The sequence below is a fragment of the Pinus tabuliformis genome, chromosome 7, assembly GCF_031772625.1.
Source record: "Pinus tabuliformis cultivar Carrire ecotype Pingquan chromosome 7, CPIR1, whole genome shotgun sequence".
Lineage (NCBI taxonomy): Eukaryota > Viridiplantae > Streptophyta > Pinopsida > Pinales > Pinaceae > Pinus > Pinus tabuliformis.
In genome coordinates this window covers 822,733,636-822,739,859 of record NC_142293.1, presented here as the reverse complement: position 1 = coordinate 822,739,859, position 6,224 = coordinate 822,733,636, and positions in this window count along the sequence as shown.

Here is a 6,224-nt window from a genome sequence, read left to right as displayed (position 1 = left end):
AACAAAATCATGAAGAGCTCTCAAGCCTTGGATGACATGCTCAGCTATCACAGATCTCCATCTGATAAATCAGGACTTGGGTATGTAGGTGAACCCTCAAACAAGAATGAATATGCTTTAAGCAAAGGAGATGTGAAGAAGCCAGAAAGAAATTGTGATGCTCCTACTTCCAGCAAAGGCAAGGAGAAAGATGAAGGCTACAATAGAAGAAATCCTACTCCAATTAGAAAACCAGCTCCAAGAAGAAATGTAGCTGATGTCAAAGAGGCAAGATGCAATGGTTATCATCAAAGGATCTCAAGGCAAAAAGACTTCAGAAGTACATCAAGGAAACCTCCATCTCACAGGTACCAAAGTTCATTTTTTGGTTATTGTTATTCTTGCTCAAACTTTGGTCATATGGCAAAAGACTGTAGAGCATTTCATAGAGATAGATGTTGTAGTCTCGGACAATCTCCAAGAAATAATTTTACAAGAAGAAATCATGAATTCTTATTCATGAACAACGTAGAATGCTTCAAGTGTCATAACATTGGGCATATGGCACGTGACTGTAACTTAAGATGGGCTCCTATGCAAGCTAGACCCACACAAAAGAAGAAAGTTACACAAGTATGGAGAAGGAAGGAAATACAGTCTGAAAGTCCCTTGAGCTCTCAAGCTGATCTAAGTTTCTTTTAAGAAAACTTTGCTGAAAGAAAACAATGCATACAGTTAGGGGGAGCCTGTAATTATTGATCATTATTGCTGAACTATATTATTTGATGAAGATCTTGTTATAGGGGAGAGATATGGAATTAAATCTGCCATAAAAGCAGAGAAGAAAAGTCTGCATGGCATGGAGATTGCGTGGAGGATGTATTGCAGCATAGTAGAGCGCAAATGAATTTTTTTTTGTTAATCCCTCTGAAATGTAATACGCGGCGGTGTTGAAAAATGTAATGTTTTTGCTTTGTTTTTTATCACATATGCAATGCAATATGCACAGAAGTGCGGAAAAGAAAAATGGGCAGCGTTGAAATGTGAAGTGCAGCAGCGCGATAAGAAAAATGAGAAGCAGTAGAACGCACAGCAGTGTGTGAGTGAAGATGAAGATGAATTCGATGTGATTCATATGCATTGTATATGCATTGTAATGCAAAGCAAGGAGACCCACACAACAGTGCGAAGGCAGAACATAGAACAGGGGCAGCGTGGAAACTTTTGTGTGTGGAGCACATGGATTAGAATGCACAGCAGCATGGAAATTTTTTTTGTGGAACACATGGATTGAAATGCATAGCAATGGAATGTAGTTTTCCTTTTATGTAATATGAGAGAATATACTCACAGCAGAGTGAGTGTAATACACAGCAGATGGAAATGTTTTGTATTGGCAATGAAAACGCAAAGCAGTGAGAGGAAAATGAGAAGAGGGCAAAACGCAACAGAGCGTAAATGCCCAGTGTTTGAGAATGCAATGAAATTTTTCACACAGCAATGAAAAGGGTAATGTAAGTCTTGTTTTTGTTGTTGGAGAATATGTAGTAAAAACACACAGCAGTGTGAACATGAAAAATGCAGCAGCATGAAGTTTTTTTTTTTTGTTGAAGAAACGAAATGTAATGCAAAGAAAACACAACAGCGTGAAATCTTTGCAGTTGTTCTGTTGAGAAAACAAAAGGCAATACGCTGCAGTGCGTATGTGCTAAATGAATGTAAGAGACAGATTGAAGTGTCTCGGAAGAAGGCATGTTGGAGAATCCCTCTGTTAAGAGGAAGATCTGTTGTCTTTTGGTGAATCCCTCTGTCAAGAGGAAGATGCTTTTTAGCATAGTGTGGTAAATCCCTCTGTTAAGAGGAAGATGCTTTTCAGCATACACTGGGGAATCCCTCTGTCATGAGGAAGGTGCTCTTCAGCACAGTCACAGTTGAATCCCTCTGTCATGAGGAAGGTTCTCTTCAGCACAGTCTCAGGTGAATCCCTCTGTTAAGAGGAAGACTATTTTGATTGGTTGTGGAACTGCATCAGAAGTAGTGTTGATGATTCCCTCTATGTGAGGAAGTGTTTGGGTATGACTGAATGCCAAGTAGTTGAAATTAAAGGGGAGTGTTGGAATATTAATTCCAACTGCAGGCGTTGTGGACAGCGACGGCAAAACTGTGAAACAACAGTTAATGCACCCAAAACCGCTCCTCCAAACCACCCGACACTCATCGGACCGCCTTTTGCTGTGAGGCAGTTTCCATACGCTCGCCTCCGATGGAATTATTTTTGGACGCGTGGTCCTCTGTATACGTCAGCAGAACTCACATTTCGAAGCCTAAAGTTCAATGTGAAGTGGGCTCCCGATATTCATTCCAGCCGTCCGATCGCCTTCGTTGTTCTCCGCCGTCGATTGCTTCAAACCTGCATACGAGCCAGCATTTAAAGCTTTGCGTGGAGTAAAGTTGAAGTTTGAGTTGACCGCTGATTTGTCAAGCGAATTAATGAAGTACCTTCACCATGCTGAAAATTAAATGGATTCGTAAGTTGTTGGTAAAACTTTAGGTTTTTAATTACACGGAAGCATGGGCACAAAAATATATTGTTTTTATATTTGTTGTGTGCATTGACCATTTTTTATATAAATGTATTACAATGAAAAGAACATATATTGTAGTGCGTAGAAAATAGAACAGGGGGCAGAGTAAAAAAAAATAGGGAAATACGCAGACCATCTTTGAGAACACACACACATGTGAATAAAAAAAAGGGAGAATGAGAACGAAGACTGGTGAACGATGCAGACAGCATAACGCACAACAGTGCGAAGTCGAAGAGGAAGAAAAGATTAAGAACAGAGCTCGTGTGTAATTTTTATGCAGTTGACTATTGTAAAAATGAGAGCGTGAGGCAGCGAAAGAAAACAGGGGAGCACACCAGTGAATATGAAATTCATTTTTATGTATGCAATGTAAAAGGATATGAATGCACAGCAGTGCGAATAGAGAAAACTAGGAGGAAGCATGAAAATCGTATGGTGTGAGTAAGGATTTCATTTTGTGAATCTAATGTAAAATTTTACTGCATATGTAAATTTATTTTTACAGCAGTATATGAAAAATTTACAGCAGTGAATGTAAATGAGAATTTTACCCAACAGTGTAAAATCTTAGTGGGAGACAGTTTTGTTTTTTGTTGGCTGAATATATTTTGGGTGAATCCCTCTCAGTACAAGAGGATGAATATGTATCAGGCATTATATTTTAATGAATAGAAATCTTTTTCTGGGTGTGTAATACTCTGTTCTCAGTCATTTAAAAAAAAAAAATCTTCCCTGTGCAAAAAGATCCTATGGAAAGAGAGAAGGAAACAGAGCATTGCCTCTGTGTGTTCAGTTTTTTTTGTTTTTGGGATTTTACCAGAAAAATCCACAACACCACACTTTTCCTGTTGGGCACTCACGCAATCACCAAATCACACTGGCTTTGACTCAACTCAACCTTGATGGTCTAATACTATGCTAAAAATGGAAGAATATTCATCAAACTGAGCAGCTCACAGGGAAGGAGCTTTACTTGGAGATTACCTCTAGAGAATGCTCTACACATTCATCATTAATCAGCATGAATAAATAATTTACATGCAAGTAGGAGAGTTAGAACAACCACCTAGAATGTAGGAACTAATTCCTAATCTAAGTCTCAGAGATAACTAATGAATGGACACTCTCCAATAACACATTACTCAATTAATTTCAACAATATCCAACAGCTCAACCATAGAACCTAACCTCTAGAATGTCCACAAATTTGAACTCGTAACTTCTTAATAATAAATATACTTAGACTTAACTAACCTCGTAGAGTGTCCAAACATTTGAACTTATAACTTTTTAATGATAGATATACTTAGACTTATTTTATTTAAAAAAAAATGAAATTCAATTCCCAAATAATAAAAAAGTAATGTGATTCGTAATAATACCATTTTTATGATACATAAATTTTAACATATTTGAAATTGCTTTAATAATAAAACAAGAACGTCCTTTCCTTTTAATGGAAAAAAGTTCGTTTTCAAATTAAAATTATGAATTAATGAAAATGGTATCTTAATTATTCATAAAATCACGGATATAAAATTCAAATTATGTTCTTAAACTATTACTCAAAAATAGAAATAAAAATCAATTGAGAAAAAATAATAATAAAATTAAATACAAAAAACAAAAAAAATAAATCTAAAAAAAAATTAAATTTAACGAATCAGAAATAAATTTAAAAATACATATATAAATATTTAGAAACCAAACTATTAATAAAAAAAATCTAAATTTTTATACATATATAACATATTAACTCTCTGGTTTATCAAGTTTAAATAGAGATTAAATCTCTTTCCAATTTATTCAATATAAAAGATGTTTGTATCTCAAGAATTTTGAATCTACCCAATTTCAAGAGACATCAAATATTTTTTCATTTTAAAAGAGGTTTACACCTTGGTAATTAAGATGGATCTAGACTGATTTAATTATTAATTATAATAATAATTATTAATTTATTTTGTATTTTTATTTTCTAATATGTAATTGGATAGAGTAAAAATGTTTTACTAATAATTATAATTATTATTTTTATTTTTAATTTTTTAATTTTATTTAATTTGACGGAGTTAAAATGTTTACAAGTATAATTTAAAACAAGACCTTACATCTCTTCCATATTTAAGTAAAAAATATAACTTAATAATTCATTAAATAAAATAAAAAATTAAAAACCAATTTTAAAAATCAATATATTTAAACTAATTTTAAAATCATAAATCAAATCAATATACAATTCAAAAAAATTACTGTATTTTGTTATATGTTATTTTAGTTATGGAGATCAATCTCTGAAACAGAATTATACACTCCACCTTAAAATTGGTTTGTATTTATTTAAGAAAAACACTATCACGCATGTGCATGGGATATTATTAATTTGTGAAAAAATAATAATCGATTTAAGGCTCAAAAGGTTAGGGAGAGATAACTTTATTTCAATGGTAGATTTTTTAATTTTTAGGAAATATAATTAATATTAAGTGAAATCAATGATTTGATTTTGATTATATAAAATATATTTAAATTTAAAAAAATTAGTAAGAAAAAAACAGAAATCATATTTATAGTTTATAAACAAAGTTAAAAAATTAAATTGTAAATTTTAAAATATTCCATAATTTTAACCAACATTGTTAAAATTAAACCATATTCACACGAATTAAATGTTTTAAATATTCTACGACATATGCAATAGACATGAGCAAAAGAACGGAGATGAAAAGGCGTGATTGATCAGTAAAGGAAGGCGTTTCATCTTATACAAATGTCCATGACTTCGCCAATCCTATGAAAACCGTAGAGAAGCAACATATTGACACATCGGCTTGGCAGGATTAGCTTTTGGAAATAATTATGATCTTACCATGGTATTATGTAATAATATGTTGATTAGCACTTTACATCGTATTTTTTTATAACTAATTTTATATTTTATTCTAATTTCATAGATGTGTTTATAAAATTTTGGGTCGACATATTTTGAACACTTGGGCTTCATAGGTTTATTTTCAAGTAATCGGTTACTATCTCAAGTTTCTTCGTTTGGGTTTATTTTTAAGTTTAAAGATGATGCCTTTTATATTTTCAAAGGAATTTAGTTCATGGATAACTTTTTCTTCATTTTTTTTTATTGTTTCCTTAGAATTATTGGAAAGGTCCCTAGTGTGGGTAACATTTTTAGGATTTCCAACTGAATTTGTGTAGGTTATTTTAGGAAATTAGGAATCTGTTGTTGGAATATTAATTCTTACTTGTCTCTAATTGTGACTTTCTATGTAAAGGCTCTGTTCCTATTCTATAGGAGTGGTTTCCCTAGTTTGGTGTGGGGTTGAGATATTCTCTCAACCAACACACTGTATTTCCAAGATAGTTTGCCTATTTTGAGATAATGCTCCTGTATATATATAATTGCATATCTGATTAATTGAATATAGAAAATTCCTTTGTAAAATTTTATCATGGTATTAGAGCCCTGACGGCTTGGCCCCTCGTGGGCTTGGCCCGTCCTAGGATTGTGTGAGAGACCCTGAGTATTGAAGTTGTGCATGTGGGCTAGCATTAAAGACAAGCTAGAGGACGAATCTAGTGTGCAAGGAGGCCAAGCTTGGCAGTGCTAAGGGAAGGTGATTGAACTGTTAGAAAATTGTATGT